At 41.6% G+C, this 23,604-nt stretch overlaps 1 non-coding gene across 1 annotated transcript; it reads right to left on the minus strand.

The window, feature by feature from the left end:
* Nucleotides 1-1,110: 1,110 nt before the first annotated feature.
* Nucleotides 1,111-1,217, minus strand: LOC115836862. Its single transcript, XR_004031854.1, has one exon. It is a non-coding gene; the product is annotated as a U6 spliceosomal RNA (small nuclear RNA).
* Between the last annotated feature and the right edge of the window lie 22,387 nt (nucleotides 1,218-23,604).

Here is a 23,604-nt window from a genome sequence, read left to right on the forward strand (position 1 = left end):
CTTTTGGTGTTTTAGACATGAAGTCCTTGCCCACGCCTATGTCCTGAATGGTATTGCCTAGGTTTTCTTGTAGGATTTTAATGGTTTTAGGTCTAACATTTAAGTCTTTAATCCATTTGAATTAATTTTTGTATAAGGTGTAAGGAAGGGATCCAGTTTCAGCTTTCTACATATGGCTAGCCAGTTTTCCCAGCACCATTTATTAAATAGGGAATCCTTTCCCCATTTCTTGTTTTTGTCAGGTTGTCAAAGATCAGATAGTTGTAGATATGCGGCATCATTTCTGAGGGCTCTGTTCTGTTCCATTGATCTATATCTCTGTTGTGGTACCAGTACCATGCTGTTTTGGTTACTGTAGCCTTGTAGTATAGTTTGAAGTCAGGTAGCGTGATGCCTCCAGCTTTGTTCTTTTGGCTTAGGATTGACTTGGCAATGCGGGCTCTTTTTTGGTTCCATATGAACTTTAAAGTAGTTTTTTCCAATTCTGTGAAGAAAGTCATTGGTAGCTTGATGGGGATGGCATTGAATCTATAAATTACTTTGGGCAGTATGGCCATTTTCACGATATTGATTCTTCCAACCCATGAGCATGGAATGTTCTTCCATTTGTTTGTATCCTCTTTTATTTCATTGAGCAGTGGTTTGTAGTTCTCCTTGAAGAGGTCCTTCACATCCCTTGTAAGTTGGATTCCTAGGTATTTTATTCTCTTTGAAGCAATTGTGAATGGGAGTTCACTCATGATTTGGCTCTCTGTTTGTCTGTGATTGGTGTACAAGAATGCTTGTGATTTTTGTACATTGATTTTGTATCCTGAGACTTTGCTGAAGTTGCTAATCAGCTTAAGGAGATTTTGGGCTGAGACAATGGGATTTTCTAGATATACAATCATGTCATCTGCAAAGAGGGACAATTTGACTTCCTCTTTTCCTAATTGAATACCCTTTATTTCCTTCTCCTGTCTGATTGCTCTGGCCAGAACTTCTAGCACTATGTTGAATAGGAGCGGTGAGAGAGGGCATCCCTGTCTTGTGCCAGTTTTCAGAGGGAATGCTTCCAGTTTTTGCCCATTCAGTATGATATTGGCTGTGGGTTTGTCGTATATAGCTCTTAAAAATATGGAACGCTTCACGAATTTGCGTGTCATCCTTGTGCAGGGGCCATGCTAATCTTCTCTGTATCGTTCCAATTTTAGTGTATGTGCTGCCGAAGCGAGCACCAGTGTGGTAATTTTGGATGCTAACTCTTTAACATCCATTTGATCCCACGCTAATTATATTAAAACATGTGACCTTGGGAAATACCTCTTCTCTAAAGACAGTTTCGATTAGCCTAAGCCAACAACTGTCATAAAAAATGTAAAAATGAAAATTGTGTCTTCCTTATTGTAATGGGTGTGATGATTTGAAACTTGCTCATATGCTGTTTCTGGTTAATCTTTCTGAGGAAATGATTTGTGCTTTCGTGGGACCAGGGCTTCCCTCTGCCTGCATGGGTGGGGTGGGAAAACACAAGCGGAGGATGTGGAGATTAGAAATCTTACATATAGAATGCAAAGACAAAGGTGCGAGTAATAATCCCCGCCTCCACTGAAAATAAAACAGCATTCTGCGGGAAGACAATGGCCTTCCAAGCCAGCCATTGTTTTGAGGAGGAATTTTAAAAATTCCTTGATTTCCCTCTAAAATACACAAAGGAAAAGGCCTTGCTTTTTCAACTAGGGATGAGAAAGCCTGGTTACCAGGCTTGTTGCTCTGCCGTATGACACTGAATAATCAGTGAATATCCCATCCTGTTTCATCCCTGAGGAGCGATGGGAAGAAGAAAAGTAGTTAAGAGAAAAAAAAGGGAGAGGGACAGAGGCGAGAAGCAGGCACCTGGGCCTGTCCCCCACTGCGTTGAAACTTCTGGAAGAGGAGATGCGCACCACCAGCCAGAGAAGTCTCAGGGGGTCTGAGGGTTGGGGTCTTGCCCCTACTTCTTGGGCACAGCCTGGGAAAATTGTAGTCTCTTTAGAGTCCCTCAATGCATCAGACTCAGGAAAAATGTGGTAGTATGCAGATGTAAGATCAGATGTGGTTGTGGTAGGCTTCTGGGGGAATAGAGTTCTCAGTGTCTGGAGATGCTGAGGCTGGGGTGACAGGGAGTCCAGAGAAGCCCACAGGCCTAGACTATTGCATAGGTCCCAGAAGGTGGTCAGGTGAGCAAGCCTGGCTCACTTCCTTCTGCAAGCCCCAGGCCTTCTTATGGAGACTAGGGAGCTATGTCAATGGGACACATACAGACTGGGCCTCTGTAAGACCCCTGAAGTCAGGAAATTGAGGCAGGGATATTTGTGTGGTAGCAAAGACCACTGAAGGGCTCCAAGGTCGAGGCACCTGGCCTCACTAAAGACCAGCACCAGACCACAGGGTTCCTGCCCGCCAAAGCCAGAAGGAAGGGAGGAAGGGGAGCTACACTCATTCTCCACACATCCAGACCTTGTCCAGTCCTAGCCAGCCAGGGGTGATGGCGGAGAAATCTGAGATCCAGCACTGTTTGGAGCAGCTGTATCCAATAGGGCATTCTGGGATGATAAAAGCGATCTGAATATATAATATGTAGCCATGAGTAGTGTGTAGCTATGAAACGCTAGACTTGTACCCAGTGATAAGAATTATTATTATTTTTTATTTTAAACATTTTAATTGTAAAAATAATATGACATTAAAAGAGAATTTAAAATAGAAAAACAGTACCCCTCCTAATCCTTACATGCTAACACAAAGTAATTTGTATATTCTCTGAGTCACAATTTACAATATACATTGTATACAATGTCACAATATACAATATACAAGTCACAATATACATATCCCTTGTATATCTATTTTTACATTTTAAAAATCATAGAACACATACAAGTTAAAAATCAACTTCTAATTATTTGACTTCTAGGGACATCTAGGAAGAGAGTTAAACTATTTCTGAGTAAAGAGCAGTGAAAATAAACCTCATTTTTTTTTTTGATAATTATTTTAAGAAATAAAAGGGAAGTCAAATAGGATAAGTGGGGAATTGAATTTTAAGTGTTCACATTTAAAATTAAAGAGGCATTAGTGGCTGTGAAACCGGACAGTACATATTCTAGATGGACTTTTTTGTGTACTGGATTGAGCTATATTTTAAAGTAGATAGGATGAAAAGTTAATGTTTCTCCTCTAACAAGTGGGGATTGTAAAGAAGAATGGGTTAGTTACAGTTCAAATAAGGAAACTCCCTCTTTTCTGTATGTCCAACAGTTGTGAGGGAAATCTGTGACCCCCTCCACATTATTGCTAATGAGTATGAGCTCACTGGTGAAAACTCTGGAAAATACAGGTAAGCTAAAAGGAAAATTAGCAAACATCTCTAGTCCCACCACGTCCCTTTTTGTTTTAATAAATATCCGTCCAGTCATGTGAGTGTAGGTGTTATATGTGTGTGTAGGTGTTATATGTGTGTGTGTGTTTATTTCTATGAGTGAAATACAGTGTCCTATTGTTTTAAAATTTGCTTTTACCCCTGAATTACATCACAAATACCCTACAAATGAAAACATCGGGGCAGTCTTCGGTGTGATCAGGTCATGAACAATGCCTTGATGAGTGTCCTGATCACTGATCTTTCTACACAGCCACAGCTCTTGCCTTGACTACTGCCCCGCTCCATCCTATGTCCTGCCAGCATCTGTGAAATCCCACGGATGCATCCCATGTCCCTTCCCCTCAACCCACCCACCCACCCTGCTCTTTCTCCCTCCTGATAACCCACCTTGCCACTCGGGGAAGAATTAGAGGAAGAGAATTTAACCTCACTTCAGTCCTGTTGACCATTTCCACATTCCGCTGATTGGGAAATGGCGGGTCCTCCCTCTTGGTTGGGAGTGGGGTTCTCTGCTTGTCTCCCTCAAGATTTAAGAGGTGAAAAGGCCACCTGGTGGTTTCCTGTTTATGGAAACCTCCTCTTTCCTCACCTCTCCTTCCTGTCCTCTTCTTCCTGTCTTTGCCTTCACGTGCCCCCTGCAGTTTCCGGCTCTGTGTCCTGACATGGAGGCTTCTCTGAGCTCATGGTAGGGAAGTGTGAGAGGATCCCCACCAGCTAGGATCCTTTCATATTTCATATTCCCAGCTGTAAATTAGTTACAAAACCCTGTTTCTAATTTGATGAATTTCCAGTTTGGGAATATGTCCCCAACCTGACTCTATTCTCTCAGTGGCAAACTGTTGCTTGTCCCTGAGACGGATTCCTTAAATTACTAAGCAATGACAAGACTCCAGGGAATAAGAAAGAGTCATTGGTTGCTGATAATTGTCCTCACATTGTATGAATCATCTGGTCCCTATTTGTATGGCAGAGTGAATAAGAAGTTACTGTAAAGAATTGCTGTAAAACTGTTTTATTCATTTTATTCCGAAAAGGCAATGCACAAGGCATGAAATTTGAAAAGCTCAAAAAGGCATAGAGTGAAGAGCAGTTCTTCCTCTTACCCAGGTCCCCAGAGAGGTTCTTCTCTCCAGAGGTAACTGCTGTTACCATTTTCTTGTGGAGACGACTATGCCTTTAACGTTCGATGAGGTAGCTGTGGCCATGTGTGCTGACTTGTGTGTAGCCATACAACACTTCAAATGTGTCTAATCTGAATTGAGATGTGCTACCAGTGTAAAACACATACCGTATTAAAGTCTTATGAAAGAAAGAATGTAAAACATCTCATAAATAATTCTTATATTGATTGCATGTTGACATGTTGATAATAGTTTGGATATCATTAAATGCATTTTATCTGTTTCATTTCTTTGTGGCTACTAGGGCATTTAAAATTACACATGTGGCTTACATTTGTTGCTTGCATTATATTTCTATCACACAGTCCTGGTCTATACATAAATAAGAATACACATACACAGGGGAGTGTGTGTGTGCACACGCACACAGGCGTGTGCCATAGCATAATAGAAACACTGTTCTGCACCTTTCTTTTTCCACTTAGCAATGTGTCTTGGCAATTGTGTTACATCACTGCGTAAAGAGATTTTCTAAAATAGTGATTTATGGTATTTTGTTGTAAAAAACTTCATTTATAGAAAGAGTGCTTGTTGATGGACCTTCAGATTGTTTCCAACTTTTCTGTCCAAATGTTTACACATGATACTATAATAAATAAACTTGTCTTTTTCACACTTAAGCAGTTGGAAAAACTGGGTCAAAGAATATTTATGGCTGACGTGGTTACTTATGCCTATAATCCCAGCACTTTGGGAGGCCAAGGTGGGTGGATCATGAGGTCAGAAGCTGGAGACCATCCTGGCCAACATGGTGGAACCCCGGCTCTACTAAAAATGCAAAAATCAGCTAGGCATGGTGGCTCGTGCCTGTAATCCCAGATACTCAGGAGGCTGAGGTAGGAGAATCGCTTGAACCAGGGAGTTGGAGGTTGCAGTGAGCTGATATTGCACCACTGCACTCCAGCCTGGCCACAGAGCGAGATTCCATCTCCAAAAAAAAAAAAAAAATTATTTACATGGTTAACCTCGAGAAACGTAATCCAGTTTCTCTCCTCAGAGGATGTGACAATTTACACACCCATAAGCAATGTATGAGTGTTCTCATTTCCCTTCCATTTTCGAACACAGTGTATTCTCAAACATTTTTATCTTTGCCCATCTGACAACTGGTAAATTATGATATATAGTTAATCTAGACTACCTGGTTATTTATCTTTGTTTAAAACATATCTGAGGCTGGGTGTGGTGGCTCATGCCTGTAATTCCAGCACTTTGGGAGGCTGAGGCGGGTGGATCACTTGAGGTCGAGAGTTTGAGACCAGTCTGGCCAACATGGTGAAACCCTGTCTCTATTAAAAATACAAAAATTAGATGGGCGGGTGGCAGGTGCCTGTAATCACAGCTACTTGGGAGGCTAAGGCAGGAGAATCGCTTGAACCCAGGAGGGGAGGTTGCAGTGAGCCGAGATTGCGCCACTGCACCCTAGCGTGGGCAACAGAGCGAGACTCCATCACACACACACACACACACAATAACCACAAAAAGCAAAGAAAAACCATATCTGAGAATAACAATTATTAATTATGGTTTCCAAAGTGTTGTCATGTTTCCTCTTTTAATTTTTACAATAACCCAGTCATAATAAGCATTTTACCAAAAGCAAACCAAAACTGAGGTAAAGAAGAGAAACACATCTTTGTGTGTGGTAAATATACACATAAATTTATGTAATTCTCAACACAATATGGAAGCAGATTTTGTAGGCTTTGTTATTGCCATTTTATAGATGAGGACACTGAACTTCAGAACAGTTAAGTGACTCACCAGAAATCACACAGCTAGCAAATAGAGGGGTTAGTTATGCAACTTTGCTGTTAGATAAAGCATGAGTTAACTGTGGCTCAGCTGTTGTACTAGTTGTGTGAACTTGGATGAGTTCATTCATATATAATATTGACATGTAATATGTGGAGAATAAAGGTACCTACCCCATGGGAAGGTGTCAAAATTAATCAAGATATAAATACTTAGCACAGTGCCTGGCACAAAGGAAGCTCTTAAATATGTATGTGTGGGTGGTGTGTATGTATGTATGTGCATGTGTATGTATGTATATGTGTGCATGTATATACACACCCGTATGTGTATCGTACATGTGTGTGCCAGTCAAAACCCAGGTTTTTTATTTCCTGAGCACCCTCCCTGTCATTTTCCCCCTTCTAACGACTCAGTCTCTTCTGGGCAGCAAAACTCCTTTTGATCAGTTCTTTTCTTTGTGTGAGTTGAGGAAGGGCTGCAGCAGAGAGGAGACATTTCCATGTCTTCATTGCCTGCCACTTCCTCCCCAGCTTAGGAAGATGCTCGTCCTCTCTGTCCCTGATCTTTTCCTTCATCAGATGGGTCACTGGTGTAAAGTCAATAATGTGGGTACTCTTAGAAATTTCTTTGAGGTCTTGGAGAAAAACAAGTTTAAGCTGCGTGCACGTGTGATTGAAAACAAGGCAGTGTTCATACTGGGGCTCATGTGGAAACTACCTGTGACTCAGGGACACTGCTGATCAGGTCAGGCAGGTCATGGTGTATTTAAATGGCTCCAAAATCAAGTAAATGATGACAATATAATAAACTACAACTGTGAAGTAGAGAAGAAACTTTGTGTGATTTTAGAATAGTTTTGATTCTCTTTTGAAAAAAATGACAGGAAGTAAGCGATCAGGAAATGCAGGAACAATAGCCTTTTCCTGGAAGAGTGGCTCTGAAGAGATGACTAAATGTTCCGACATGCTGGGCTGAATAGGCAGGGGCCAAGACCAGGGGCCGCGGCAGGGAGAAGGAGCCAGGATTAACTTACGAGAGTGGACAAAGCCAATAGGTTAGGTTACATGTATTATTTATTACTCTCTATCTGGTGAAAATAAAAGAGCAATTATGGCAAGGTTACATTAGACCTGGAGATTATCAAGTCATTAATTGGCAAAAACTGCTACCTGACTTGAAGCCTTTAAAAAGTTTGTAGTATCAGGCAGGAACAGCCAAGAGGAGCTGCCTTCATTTCCTTTGATAAACGGAACATTCTAGGGGTTTTTGAAAGCTTAAAAATGGCAGCACTGCCACCAGACAGTGACTGCTTGTCGAATTGTTGATCCCCATTTTATTAATCCACTGAATTCTGTGTTTGTGTTTTGAAAGGCTTTGTATGCCAAAGCACAATTATTAAGCCAAGAGTTGTTTTCTTTCTTTAAAAATTATTAATCATAATTTGTAGAAAAATAAAACTACTCTTCTGAATGTCTTATCAGCCTGAGGTAATCAAGGTTACCACACTGAATTGGTGTAATTCTAGCCACAAGTGGAACATATGTTGTCTTAGCTCTTCTAAGCAGCCTTATTACCAGCGAACCCATCATTTCTCCTAGGCTTTGTGGAATGTTGAAAAGTCCTTCTGCAGCACCAGCAATGTCTCTCCAGACTCTTCAGGGGACTTAGAGCCTCAACATCTGTTTTGTAGGGGGCCCTAGGAAAGAAGGAAGTCCCTTTCCAACAGAGCGTCAGATTCAAGTAAAATTAATGTCTTAATTTATTTGAAAATCACTTAAAGATGAGAAGAAAAAGATTCATAATTCTAGCCACATAGACAAATATGAGAAGAGTGCCTCTGTTGGTCCCTCTCATGCCATGCTGCAGAGGTAACTGCTATTAAAAAAAAAAAGGTGCGTATTCTTCTCATTTCTTTTCTTTTCTTTTTTTTTTTTTTTTTTTGAGATGAAGTCTCGCTTTGTCACCCAGGCTGGAAGGCAATGGCATGATCTCGGCTCACTGCAACCTCTGCCTCCCAGGTTCGAGCGATTCTCCTGCTGCAGCCTCCTGAGTATCTGGGATTACAGGCGTGCACCATCACACCTGTCTAATTTTTGTATTTCTAGTAGAGACGGGGTTTCACCATGTTGGTCAGGCTGGTCTCGAACTCCTGACCTTGTGATCCACCCGCCTTGGCCTCCAAAAGTGCTGGGATTATAGGCGTGAGCCACCGTGCCCGATCCCCATTTCTTTCCTTAGCTGTGCAATTATATTTACATCTACTTTATTCAAATGGGATGAAATTTGCTTTTTTTTTTGAGACAGGGTCTCACTCCATCACCCATGCTGGAGTATAGTGGCGTGATCTCTGCTCACTGCAACCTTCACCTCCTGGGCTCAAGTGATCCTCCCACTTCAGCCTCCCGAATAGCTGGGAACACAGGCTGGGTGCCCCCATGCCCGGCTAATTCTTTTGTATTTTTTATAGAGACAGGGTTTCACCAAGTTTCCCATGCTGGTCTTGAATTCCTGAGCTCAATGAATACATTCTCCTTGGCCTTCCAAAGTGCTAGGGTTACAGGTATAAGCCACTATGCCTGGCTGCCAGTTTTTCCTTTTTATTTTTATTTTTATTTATTTATTTATTTATTTTTTGAGACAGAGTCTCGCTCGGTTGCCCAGGCTGGAGTGCAGTGGTGTGATCCCGGCTCACTGCAAGCTCCACCTCCCGGGTTCATGCCATTCTCCTGCCTCAGCCTCCTGAGTAGCTGGGACTACAGGTGCCTACCACGACGCCTGGCTAATTTTTTTTGTGTGTGTATTTTTTAGTAGAGACGGGGTTTCACCGTATTAGCCAGGATAATCTTGATCTCCTGACCTTGTGATCCACCTGCCTCAGCCTCCCAAAGTGCTGGGATTACAGGCATGAGCCAGCGCACCTGGCCAGTTTTTCTTTTTTAAAAATAGTTATAATGAGATATAAGCAAATGTGAAATGGTACAGCCACTTTGGAAAACATTAGCAGTTTACTATAAAATTAAACAGGCACTTAACATATGACCCACCAATCCCACTTCTAGCTGTTTATCCCAAAGAAATGAAAACATGCCCACACAAAAGCCATGTATGTGAATATTCAGGGCAAGAAAATGAAAACAACTTGAATGTTTATGAACTCATGAATGGAAAAACAAATTGTGGTATTTTCATGTGATGGTGTACTACTCAGCAATTAAAAGGAACAAAGCATAAATACACATAATGACATCGATGACTCAAAAGCCGTGTACAGTGGCTGGGTGTGGTGGCACTCACCTATATTCCCAGCTACTCAGGAGGCTGAGGCACGAGAATCATTTGAACCCAGGAGGAGGAGGTTGCAGTGAGCCAAGATCGTGCCATTGTACTCCAGCTTGAGCAACACAGTGAGACTCTATCTTAAAAAAACAAAACAAAACAAAACAAAACAAAAACTATGTGCAATGGAACTCAAACACAAAAGTTTATGTATGTATGATTCCATCTATACCTAGAAAAGCCAAAACTCGGGGTCATTTCCAAGATGGCCAAATAGGAACAGCTCTGGTCTGCAGCTCCCAGTGAGATTGACACAGAAGATGGGTGATTTCTGCATTTCCAGCTGAGGTACCGACTCACTGGGACTGGTTGGACAGTGGGTGCAGCCCATGGAGGGCGAGGTGAAGCAGGGTGGGGCATCACCTCACCCAGGAAGCAAAAGGGGTTGGGGGATTTCCCTTTCCTAGCCAAGGGAAGCAATGACAGACTGTACCTGGAGAAACAGTACACTTCTGACCAAATACTGCACTTTATCTGCAGTCTTAGCAATGAGAAGATACCCTCCCATGCTTGGCTCGGCAGTACCATGACCACGGAGCCTTCTTCACTGCTAGCGCTGCAGTCTGAGATCAACCTGTGATGCTGCAGCTCGATGAGGGGAGGGGCATATGACATTGCTGAATCTTGAGTAGCTTACAGTGTAAACAAAGAGGCCAGGAAGCACCAACTGGGTGGAGCCCACCGCAGCTCAGCAAGGCCTACCGCCACTATAGATTCCACCTCTGGGGCAGGGCATAGTAGAACAAAAGGGAGTAGACAGCTTCTGCAGACTTAAAAGTCCCTGTCTGACAGCTCTGAAGAGAGCAGTGGATCTCTCAGCATGGCGTCCGAGCTCTGAGAACAGACACATTGCCTCCTTAAGCGGGTCCCTGACCTCCATATAGTCTGACTAGGAAACACCTACCAGTAGGGGCTGACAGACATCTCAAACAGGTGGGTTCCCTTCTGGGAAGAACCTTCCAGAGGAACGTTCAGGCAGCAATATTTGCTGTTCTGCAGCCTCCGCTGGTGATAACCAGGCAAATACTGTCTGGAATGGACCTCCAGCAAACTCCAGCAGACCTGCAGCTCAGGGGTCTGACTGTTAGAAGGAAAACTAACAAACAGAAAGGAATAGCATCAACATCAACAAAAAGGACGTCCACATCAAAACCCCATCTGTATGTAGGTCACCAACATCAAAGACCAAAGGTAGATAAAATCGCAAAGATGGGGAGAAACTAGAGCAGAAAAGCTGAAAATTTCAAAAAACAGAGCACCTCTTCTCCTCCAAAGGATCACAGCTCCTTGCCAGCAAGGGAACAAAACTGGGCAGAGAATGAGTTTGACGAATTGACACAAGTAAGTTTTATAACGTTGGTAATAACAAACTTCTCCGAGCTAAAGAAGCATATGCTAACCCATTGCAAGGAAGCTAAAAACCTTGAAAAAAGGTTACATGAATGACGAACTAGAATAAACAGCGTAGAGAAGACCTTAAATGACCCGATGGAGCTGAAAACCATGGCACGAGAACTTCGTGACGAATGCACAGGCTTCAATAGTTGATTCAATCAAGTGGAAGAAAGAATATCAGTGATGGAAGATCAAATTAATGAAATAAAGTGAGAAGACAAGATCAGAGAAAAAAAGAGAAAAAAGAAATAAACAAAGCCTCCAAGAAACATGGGACTATGTGAAAAGACCAAATCTACATCTAATTGGTGTACTGGAAAGTGATGGGGAGAATGGAACCAAGTTAGAAAACACTCTTCAGGATATTATCCCGGAGAACGTCCCTAAGCTAGCAAGGCAGGCCAACATTCAAATTCAGGAAATACAGAGAACACCACAAAGATACTCCTCGAGAATAGCAACCCCAACACACATACTTGTCAGATTCACCAAGGTTGAAAGGAAGGAAAAAATGTTAAGGGTGGCCAGAGAGAAAGGTCGGGTTATCCACAAAGGGAAGCCCATCAGACTAATAGCAGATCTCTTGGCAGAAACCCTACAAGCCAGAAAAGAGTGGGGGCCAATATTCAACATTCTTAAAGAAAAGAATTTTCAACTCTGAATCACATATCCAGCTAAACTAAGCTTCATAAGTGAAGGACAAATAAAATCCCTTACAGAAAAGCAAATGCTGAGAGATTTTGTCACCACCAGGCCTGCCCTACAAGAGCTCCTGAAGGAAGCACTAAACATGGAAGGGAACAACCAGTACCAGCCACTGCAAAAACATGCCAAATGGTAAACAGCATTGACACTATGAAGAAATGCCTCAATTAATGGGCAAAATAACCAGCTAAAATCATAATGACAGGATCAAATTCAAATATAACTATATTAACCTTAAATGTAAATGGGCTAAATGCCCCATTAAAAGATACAGACTGGCAAACTGGATAAAGAGTCAAGACCCATCAGTGTGCTGTATTCAGGAGACCCATCTCACATGCAAAGATGCACATAGGCTCAAAATAAAGGGATGGAGGAATATCTACCAAGCAAATGGATGGCAAAAAAAAAAAAAAGCAGGGGTTGCAATCCTAGTCTCTGATAAAACAGACTTTAAACCAACAAAGATCAAAAGAGACAAAGAAGGCCACTACATAATGGTAAAGGGATCAATTCACCAGGAAGAGCTAACTATCCTAAATATATATGCACCCAATACAAGAGCACCCAGATTCATAAAGCAAGTCCTTAGAGACCTACAAAGAGACTTAGACTCCCACACAATAATAATGGGAGAGTTTAACACCCCATTGTCAATATTAGACAGATCAATGAGGCAGAAGGTTAACAAGGATATCCAGGACTTGAGCTGAGCTCTGAACCAAGTGGACCTAATAGACATCTACAGAACTCTCCACCCTAAATCAACAGAATATACATTCTTCTCAGCACCACGTTGCACTTATTCTAAAACTGACCACATAATTGGTAGTAAAACACTCCTCAGCAAATGGAAAAGAACAGAAATCACAATAAACTATCTCTCAGACCATGGTGCAATCAAATTAGAACTCAGAATTAATAAACTCACTCAAAACTGCTCAACTACATGGAAACTGAACAACCTGCTCCTGAATGACTACTGGGTACATAACGAAATGAAGGCAGAAATAAAGATATTCTTTGAAACCAATGAGAACAAAGACACAAAGAATCAGAATCTCTGGGAAACACTTAAAGCAGTGTGTAGAGGAAAATTTATAGCACTAAATGCCCATAAGAGGAAGCAGGAAAGATCTAAAATTGACACCCTAACATCACAACTAAAATAACTAGAGAATCAAAAGCAAATAAATTCAAAGGTAGCAGAAGGCAAGAAATAACTAAGAGAGCAGAACTGAAGGGGATAGAGACACAAAGAACCCTTCCAAAAATCAATGAATCCAGGAGGTGGTTTTTTGAAAAGATCAACAAAATAGATCACTGGCAAGACTAATAAAGAAGAAAAGAGAGAATAATCAAATAGATGCAATAAAAAAATGATAAAAGGGATATCACCACCAATCCCACAGAAATACAAACTACCATCAGAGAATACTATAAACACTTCTATGCAAATAAACTAGAAAATCTAGAAGAAATGGATAAATTCCTGGACACATGCACCTTCCTAAGACTAAACTAGGAAAAAGTGGAATCCCTGAATAGACCAAAAACAAGTTCTGAAATTGAGGCAATAATTAATAGCATACTAACCCCCCCAAAAAAAGCCCAGGACCAGAAAGATTCACAGCCAAATTCTACCAGAGGTACAAAGAGGAGCTGATACCATTCCTTCTGAAACTATTTCAATCAATAGAAAAAAAGGGAATCCTCTCTAACTCATTTTATGAGGTTAGCCTCATCTTGATACCAAAGCATGGTAGAGACACAACAAAAAAAGAGAATTTTAGGCCAATATCTCAGATGAACATTGATGCAAAAATCCTCAATAAAGTGCTGGCAAACCAAATCCAGCAATGTATCTCAAAATAATAAGAGCTATTTAGGAGAAATCCACAGCAATATCACACTGAATGGGCAAAAACTGGAAGTGTTCCCTTAGAAAACCAGCACAAGACAAGGATGCCCTCTCTCACCACTCCTATTCAACATAGTGTTGGAAGTTCTGGCCAGGGCAATCAGGTAAGAGAAAGAAATAAAGCATATTCAATTAGGAAAAGAGGATGTCAAATTGTCTCTATTTGCAGATGACATGATTGTATATTTAGAAAATCCCATTGTCTCAGCCCAACATCTCCTTAAGCTGAGAATCAACTTCAGCAAAGTCTCAGGATACAAAATCAATGTGCAAAAATCACAAGCATTCTGATACACCAATAATAGACAAACAGAGAGCCAAATCATGGGTGACCTGTCATTCACAATTACTACAAAGAGAATAAAATACCTAGGAATCCAACTTACAAGGGATGTGAAGGACCTCTTCAAGGAGAACTATAAACCACTGCTCAATGAAATAAAAGAGGACACAAACAATGGAAGAACATTCCATGTTCATGGATAGGAAGAATCAATATAATGAAAATGGCCATACTGCCCAAGGGAATTTATAGATTCAATGCTATCCCCATCAAGCTTCCACTGACTTTCTTCACAGAATTGGAAAAAACTACTTTAAGGTTCATATGGAACCCAAAAAGAATCCATGCAGCCAAGACAATCCTAAGCAAAAAGAACAAAGCTGGAGGTATCACACTACCTGATTTCAAACTATACTAGAAGGCTACAGTAACCAAAACAACATGGTACTGGTAACAAAACAGATATATAGACCAATGGAACCAAACAGAGGCCTCAGAAATAACACCACACATCTACAACCATCTGCTCTTTGACAAACCTGACAAAAACAAGCAATGGGGAAAGGATTCCCTATTTAATAAATGGTGCTGGGAAAACTGGCTAGCCATATGTAGAAAGCTGAAACTGGATCCCTTCCTTACATCATATACAAAAATTAATTCAAGATGGATTAAAGACTTAAATGTAAGACCTAAAACCATAAAAACTCTAGAAGAAAACCTAGGCAATACCATTCGGGACATAGGCATGGGTAAGAACTTCATGACTAAAACACCAAAAACAATGGCAACAAAAGCCAAAATTGACAAATGGGATCTAATTAAACTAAAGAGCTTCTGCACAGCAAAAGAAACTACCATCAGAGTGAACAGGCAACCTACAGAATGAGAGAAAATCTTTACAATCTACCCATCTGACAAAGGGCTAATATCCAGAATCTACAAAGAACTTAAACAAATTTACAAGAAAAAAACAACCCCATCAAAAAGTGGGCAACGGATATGAACAGACACTTCTCAAAAGAAGACATTTATGCAGCCAACAAATATTTGAAAAAATGCTCATCATCACTGGTCATCAGAGAAATGCAAATTAAAACCACAATGAGATACCATCTCACACCAGTTAGAATGGCGATCATTAAAAAGTCAGGAAACAACACGTGCTGGACAGCATGTGGAGAAACAGGAATGCCTTTACACTGTTGGTGGGAGTGTAAATTAGTTCAACCATTGTGGAAAACAGTGTGGTGATTCCTCAAAGATCTAGAACTAGAAATACCGTTAGACCCAGCGATCCCATTACTGGGTATATACCCAAAGGTTTATAAATCACGCTTCTATAAAGACACATGCACCTGTATGTTTAATGCAGCACTATTCACAATAGCAAAGACTTGGAACCAACCCAAATGTCCATCAATGACAGACTGGATTAAGAAAATGTGGCATATATACACCATAGAATACTATGCAGCCATAAAAAAGGATGAGTTCATGTCCTTTCTAGGGACATGGATGAAACTGTGAACCATCATTCTCAGCAAAATATCACAAGGACAGAAAACCAAACACCGCATGTTGTCACTCATAGGTGGGAGTTGAACAATGAGAACACATGGACCCTGGGTGGGGAACATCACACACTGGAGCCTGTCAGGGGGTTGGGGGCTGGGAGAGGGAAAGCATTAGGAGAAATACCTAATGTAAATGACAAGTTAATCGGTGCAACAAACCAACATGGCACATGTATGCCTATGTAACAAACCTGCACATTGTGCACATGTACCCTATAACTTAAAGTATAATAAAAAAAAAAGAAAAAAGAAAATGAAAGCCAAACCTCCAAGCAGATCAAGGGTTCCCTGAGAATGGAGGAGGAAATATTCTGCAAAAGGGCATAAGGAAAATTTCAGGGTGATAGAAAAATTCTTGATTGTGCTGGTTGTAGAATTTACCAAAATTCGTCAAACTGTACACCTAGAGTTGGTGAATATGTAAATTATACCTTGATGAAACAAAAACTTAAGTTAAAAAATTAAGAATTAAAATTAAAAATGGTTACAAGATTGCTGACAGTCAGCAAAGTTTATTATGTACTACTTATTCTTCTAAGTACCTTACAAATATGAAGTCATTTTAATCTTCACAACGACCTGTGTGGTAATCACTTTTATCATTTGCATTTTACAGAGGTAAGAGACTGACGCCTTGAGAGGTTAAGTAATTAGCCCAGAATCATACAACATTAATGCAGCCAGGATCCCAACTGAGGTCATTTGGCTCTGTAGCTCACACAGGTTAGCTCCACTGCCCACATAATTGGTTGCCATTCCCCACACTGTCAGCCACTGCCATGTGTGGACCACTGTTTAGTCAGCCTTTCTAATGCTTCCTTCTTTGCTATTTCAATGCTTAATGAACATCTTTGTATGTGTACATTTATTTACTTGTGGTTTCCTTTCTGAGTAGTTATTTCCTAGAAGTGGGATTGCTGGATCAAAGAATAGGTGTATTTAAAATTTCAATTAAATTTCCTTTTTTAGTATCTCCTAGGTGTCAGACCTATATTCCTATTTACCATCATATTTAACTTTCATGGCTCCTCAAATATTATCCTAGAAATTAGTTTAACTAAAATTCCTACACATTTATATAGAGGAGATAATCCCATGAGCATATGTATTGTGATCGTCCTCATAACCTGTAGAGGTTAAGGACCTGTCTTGAATCTCACAGCTAATCAGTACATAAAATCCCAACTCAGCCTGACTCCATGTCCTGTGTGAATTCTACTGCATGCTAGCTATTAGTTCTGTAATCACAACGGGTTTTCTTTTGTGTGTTTTATTCTTGGGAGCCAGAATTAAGACTAAACCACCAAGAAAGTCACCATCACAGGGCTCTCTCTCATCAAAAGAGGGATTTATGCTCCTAGGGAAAACAAAACAAAACAAACCTGAGTATTCCTTGGAGCTCAGTGTTAGTAGAATGTGTTGATCCTGAAAAATGATTTCCATAATTCTAATTATTTCTCATGTTTTAGCATGCTTTACATCAAAGAACACAATCTAAATCTTCTCATCAAGCATTTGCTTGGTGAATATTCTAAAAAACAAATCATAGCCTTACTTAAATATAAACACAGTCTGGTCATGCAATAATAGAATAGACAAATGTGTAGATTTCCTAGGTATCTTCTTTCTTCCCTCCATTTTTTTTGACATGCTATTGCTCTGCTACTTACTAATGGTTAACCTTGGGCAAGATACTTTATCATTTTAAGCCAAATTTCCTCATCTGGAAAATTGGGATAATAAAGGTGTCCTATTCTGTGGAATTATTTTTAAAATTAAGCCAAATAGTTCATGCATGGTGTTTGATACTATACCTGGCACACAGGAGGCCTGGATACACATTAGCAGGTAGTGTCGGCAGTGGCACAAGCCACCTTCAAGACTGGACATGTAGCTAGCGATCAAGCTGGGCCCAAGGTGTGGTCCAGATGAAGATTTCCAAAAGAGAGCATGGAGCAAGCTTCTAGTGAATGAAAGAAAGTTGTTCAGCAGTTGGAGTGGATGGAGTGAGAAGAGTTCAAGATGAAATAAAACTGACCCCTAAGCAGGACACCACTGGCCATCCCCTTCTAAGTTGGCCTCCATTGTAAAAACCCCTCCATGTCTCCCATGGCTTCTCTGATCACTCCTTGTTTTCCTAGGCTGATTCCTTTACCCCTCCTGCCTTCAAGGTTCTATTTTCAACTTTTTCCATTTCTCATCTACAGTTTCTCCCTGAAGATTTATGCTTAGGTAGTTATAGAAACTTGTAGAATAATTAAGAGTATATGAGAAAGAAGAAATTTTATGTTTTGGTGGGGAAGATGGTTGAGGGTCTTGGCTACCTTTTAGATGGGGGTAGGGCAGGAAGAAATTAAGTTGAAAATATCAACTTTGGAATTCGATTTTCACCACTGGCTTTTTGAGTTCTTGGTTAATTGAATCTTTTTGCCAAAATGATAAAAATGCTCCCCTTTTGCGTTTGGTATGAGCTGATATGAATTCATCAGACTCTGTGAAGTGGGTTGAGGAGTGTATGACCCACATATCTATCTAGGTATGTGTGGGAGCCGTTTTGCCAGATGTGAAAGTCAAATTAGTCAGTGCTGTTGCTTGCTGCAGCTGGGGTAAAGGTTTATCTGGAAGAGTCTGAATCGCTTTGCTAAAACGAGACCTTAGGCTTGATCCATAATTTCCATATTCTGGGTCTGCCAATAATTAAGAGTTGGCTCTATACCAATAATGTGGGAGCCTCGGAATTAATATGTAGGAGTTTGGGTGAATAACATTTTGATGCTTAATATTACCTGGAGATAACTATTGGGTCACTAAGGATAGCCAGGGTATTTCATGAAAAGAGTTCCTTTGCTGATATATTGGTTCCTGTTTGATTGTATTTGGTGCAGTGATCCAATGAAAATAATAATTTTTACTCTTCTGGTTTATCTGTGAGTTGGACCCAGAAGCTAAGGAACTCAATACTGAGTCCTTTTTCAAAAGGACTAGGAAAAAATCATTTAATGAAAGCTCATCGTCCCCTCTGCCTCAAGGTCTGAGTGAAGAATGTTAGTGATCATTTGTGGTTTGGCCTGCCCATTGCCCTTCTGCACACAGAATGCCCCCACCCTCTCTCTCTCTTTCTCTGTCTTGAAAATCACATCTCTTTGACATTGATATCATGGTTTGGATGGAGATGGCCTTACCCCTTGCCTTTGGTGGGGACTCAGCACCAATCAATGAGAACACCACATCACTACATCCCTCTGGCCACAGTAACGAGTTCTGGGGTGAGCCCATGACCAATGCCAGATCAAACAGAGACAGTCCTGGGGATTTTGCTCAAATCCTTCTGAGAGATCATTTCTTTCTGTTGGGATTGATAACCTGGCAGAATGTATATCTAGGGCTGCTGAAGACCACCTTGCCACCACAAGATAGCCTGCCAGAGAACAAAGCCAATATATAGGAAAAAAGAGCCAGGAGATGGATACTAACTCCTGGCGACTCCATATGAATATCTGGATGCAGCCACACCTGAAGCTAAATTGGATGTCTCCAGTTTGAGCTTTTTAATCTCCAGTAAAATAAAATTTAAGTATTCTGTACTCAGATGTGTCAGTCCATTCTTGCACTGCTTTAAAGAAATATCTGAGTCTGGGTCACTTATAAAGAAAAGAGGTTTAATTAGCTCATGGTTCTGCAGGGCGTACAGGAAGTGTGGTGCCAGTGTCTGCTTCCAGTGACGCTCAGGAAGCTTAGATTCATGGTGGAAGGCAAAGGGGAAGTCAGTGCATTGCACGGCAAGAGACAGAGCAAGAGAGAGAGAGAAGGGGGAGGTCCTAGATCCTTTTAAACAACCAGATCTAGCGCGAGCTAACCAAGTGAGAACTCACTTATCACCAAAGAGATGGAGCTAAACCATTCATGAGGAATCCACCCTCATGATCCAATCACCCCCCACCAGGCCCCCCCACCACCACTGGGAATCCCATTTCAACATGAGATTTGGAGGGGACAAAATTCAAACCATATAACCAGGAAAGAAGAATCTATCAATACACAAATTTATAGCCTAGATAGATAAAATGTTATAATATTTCACTAATTTTCATGGTGTTGAAGAAACAAAAATATCTCAGTGATGAGACTGTTTCCTTACTGGCTGGTTTCCAAGATATGTTAGGAAGAGAAATCATATTATTCCTTCTCTTCCTTCCCAAATGTATTTCTGACAACCACATGGTGTTTAGATAGCCAATGTTTCTGTGCAAATCCTCTACCTGTCCAACCTTATTATGTTCAGCTGTATCTCTGTTTTGTGAAGACTAGGTGTCCCTTCTGCCTCTTTTGTCTTCATACTACACATCCCGTTTCTTATCTGCAGCTCTATGAATGCCAAATTTCTCTTTTCGGAAACTAAAACATGAATCACACTGACTTTGCGGACAGTCTTTACCCTCCAGGGACCCTCTAGGTCCTGAGGGAAAGAGAAAACTTGAAAGGCTTAGATATGCAGTGGTAATCAACACAGAGAGAAATGAGATTGCTGAGACCGTGAATGGCAAACAGAGGTTGACTTTAGCCCTATGTCAGACAGATTATTTTCCCCAGCGAGCAGAGGTAGTACCACACATCTGTCACCGGGAGCCATATCATAGACCTTGATGTGGGATTGTAAAATCTAAAGTTGGCTTAAAGCCAGGAGGGCATTGAAATTGGAATTCCCCAACTCCAGATGTCTAGCTTTACACTGTAGGAAACCCCTGCTCAACTGGCATAAATTTATTTCAACATCTGCACCAGTTTGCAATGGTCAGAGGAGACGCAGCACTGGTCTGAACATTTCTAGGATAGGGAGCAAAAACTCAAATGCCTGTGGGGGCCACTGGCACAGTTGGGTGAAGTGGACTGGTTGGGACCTGAGTGCCTGGATGCCTGAAATGAGCTGGCACTGTCCAGCCCCAGCTGAGGCAATTGTGCCTGCTGGTGCAGCATGGGCCCTGTGCTGCCAGATCTTCAGCGCTTTGCAGAGAGGCTGGAAGCCCAGGAGTAGGAGTCATCAGTTTGCAATCTCTGATTTGATATAGCATCGTGATTGTGCCAGGTGACTAAATACGGGGTTGTATTTAGACCTAATTTAGTTCACTTTGAACAGAACCCAGAGTGTTTTGGTTTAGAGCACAGACTTTGGTGTCAGGTTTACCTGGATTTGTCGCCTGGCTTTGCCACTTACTAATGTCATGACTTTGGCCAAGAAACTTAATGTCTCTGAGTTGCAGTGTTCACATCTGTAAAACGGAGCTGCAATTTCCATGTCTGCCTCTTGGGTGGGCTGGGGAGGGATAGAATTTGAGATAAAATGACATAATGCTCTCAAAGCTGTTACACAGTGGCTGTACAAAAGGTAATGCTTTAAAAAATGCTGGTAATTCTATGACTGAAATCACAGAAATTTATGTAAGGTATTATTTTCATATTCTCCAGAAACAAAGTCAGAGAGACAATATTGTGCGGTGGTTAAGAGCACTCATCCTGGAGTCAAATCCTGCTTAAGATAACCTGTATAACTCAGTTAACATTCTAACAACATTTAGAACAGAGCCTGGCACACAGTAAGGACTATGGGGGTGGGTGGAAGGTTATGATACTATTATTGCAATATGTTTTAATAGCTCTTATGACTTTGCCACTTGAGTAAGACTGTATCTAGTAGGGCATGGTGGCTCATGCTGGTAATCTCAACACTTTGGGAGGCTGAGGTGGGAGGATCACTTGAGGCCAGGAATTCAAGAATAGCTTGGGCAACATAGTGAGCAAGACCCTATCTCTACAAAAAATTAAAACAACAACAATAACTGTATCCACACCCCGGAACTTGTGGTTTATGTTGTCTTAACTTTAATAATATCTGATGCAATTAATTTTTATCTTATAAAGTTGAAAACACTTACCTACTATTTTAAGGGCTGCTTTAAATCTACCTGAAAGGTCTAAAAAAAGTAGGATTAAAAAAAGAGAGAGATTGCATGCAATTATGTCACATTCTTTAAAAACAGGCTATACAAAACTGACCTAAAAGAGAATTGGGTTTACTAGAAAAAAAGCAACAATTTCTTGAGAGCCTCTTTTGTGCAATGCACATTACTAGACCAAGAAACAAAGCTAAAATAATAAATGGCAAAAGTAAGCCCTCTACCTAAGCTAACGTCCGTATTCACACATGCTACCATATGGTTGGCCTGCAGACACTTTGAGGTTTTTTTTTTTTTTTTTTTTTTTTTTTCTACTCTCAGAGGTTGCCCGGTAGTGCTGGGGTGTGCGGGAAATGGAGATCAGCATTGGGTTCAAAAGTGATGCAGGTAAGACATGGAGCCCCAGGGCGGGCCCCAGATATGACACAGATGCCCGCCTGGGTCAAGGACGCAGTGGGGGCAGGAAAGGCGGTGGGAGGCGGGCGCACTGGCTGGTACTTCTCCCTAAACGTGGGAGTAGTGAATCTTCAGAAGAATGCAGTCTCAAATTCGTGGGCGTCTGAGAGAAAGCGAGACTGACATCTTCTGTCCCAGTTGAAAGTTGGTGTATACGCGTAACTCCAGGAGCGAGCGCGGACCAGAGAGCAGATGGAGGCGGAGTGAAAGGGTGGCCCCGCCCGCGTGAGGTGGGGAGCCGGGACCCATCCCGAGCTGGGCAGGAGCGGAGGATCCCAGGCTGCAGGCTCGCTGGGCGTGCAGGAGCCGGGCGGGAGAGGCGCGCGTCCGGGCCTGCCGTGGGACGCTCCGCTGAAGCAAGAGGAGCCCGGGGACGCTGCGCCTGGGACCCCTCTGTCGAGGCCTCCGGAGTGTCACAGCCGCCCGCAGCCCTGACGGCCCAGGGAAGGAGACCGCCACCTGGCCGCGCGCCCCAACTCCAAATCCAGGGCCATCCCAGACTGCCTGCTCTAGGAAGGAAGGGAGCTAACTGAAATTAAATTTTATTAACCAAAAAGCAATGGGAAGTTACAGAATCAGGCTGAGAAGTGATTAAGTGGAGGCTCTTTCCGGCTGGAAAGGTGGAGGGAGGCTGTCTACAAAGCAACTGGTAGCAGTTATTCGAAGTACAAACGTTTCGTGCATACGCACTGCGGACCCACTGAGATCCTTCACTCAACCATTACCCATGCACAACGTGTGAAATCTAAGGGTTGCTTTTGCGACTCACTTAGCCAGAGTTCTTGGTAATGTCATGACAGCTGGACTCAGTTGTTGGGTTACCTCAGTTGAGTAGAGTCGTTTAATCTCTTTGAGACAGTTTCTTCCTCTTTAAAGTGAAGATGCTTATAGGAGAGTACACAGAAAAAAAAAAAAGAAGAAGAAAAGAAAAAAAAATAAAGTAAGGATGACAGTAACCCCTTAGCTACCTCCCAGAGTCTCGCTCTGTCTCTCAGGCTGGAGTGCAATGGTGTGATCTTGGCTCACTGCAATCTCTGCCTCCCAGGTTCAAGTGATTCTCCTGCCTCAACCTCCCAAATAGCTGGGATTACAGGCCTGTGCCATCACGCCCGGCTAATTTTTGCATTTTTAGTAGAGACCGAGTTTCTCCATATTGGCCAGGGTGGTCTCAAACTCCTGAACTCAGGTGATCCGCCCGCCTCAGCCTCCCAAGGTGTTAGGATTACAGGCGTGAGCTACCTCACCCAGCCAAATGAGGCAATTTCTATGAGTGAGAGTTCTTTATGTATGATCCAATATGGTATAAATATTAGCAATTATTAAATGAATTTCAGATTTATTCCTCCACCTACTCATAATTTATAGTATATCCCAAATGGAGAGTTGAATAATTATTTAGTGCAATTTCACTAATAATGTATTGGATGATTCCTATCGCAAGGAGTTGTCTATCTGATTTAGTCAGTGTAGACAACTGATCTGAATAACATGAACCTCCTATCTAATTTTATCAATAGCTTTGAGAGGTTTAGGGATATATTATTGACACATCTGCAGTGGTTCACTTCATTTTCTTTGTGATTGCCTGTCACCTTCCATTTTTTATGATGAAAAACCCATCTGTGTTATGATGAATTG

The sequence above is a fragment of the Nomascus leucogenys genome, chromosome 9, assembly GCF_006542625.1.
Source record: "Nomascus leucogenys isolate Asia chromosome 9, Asia_NLE_v1, whole genome shotgun sequence".
Taxonomy (NCBI): Eukaryota; Metazoa; Chordata; class Mammalia; order Primates; family Hylobatidae; genus Nomascus; species Nomascus leucogenys.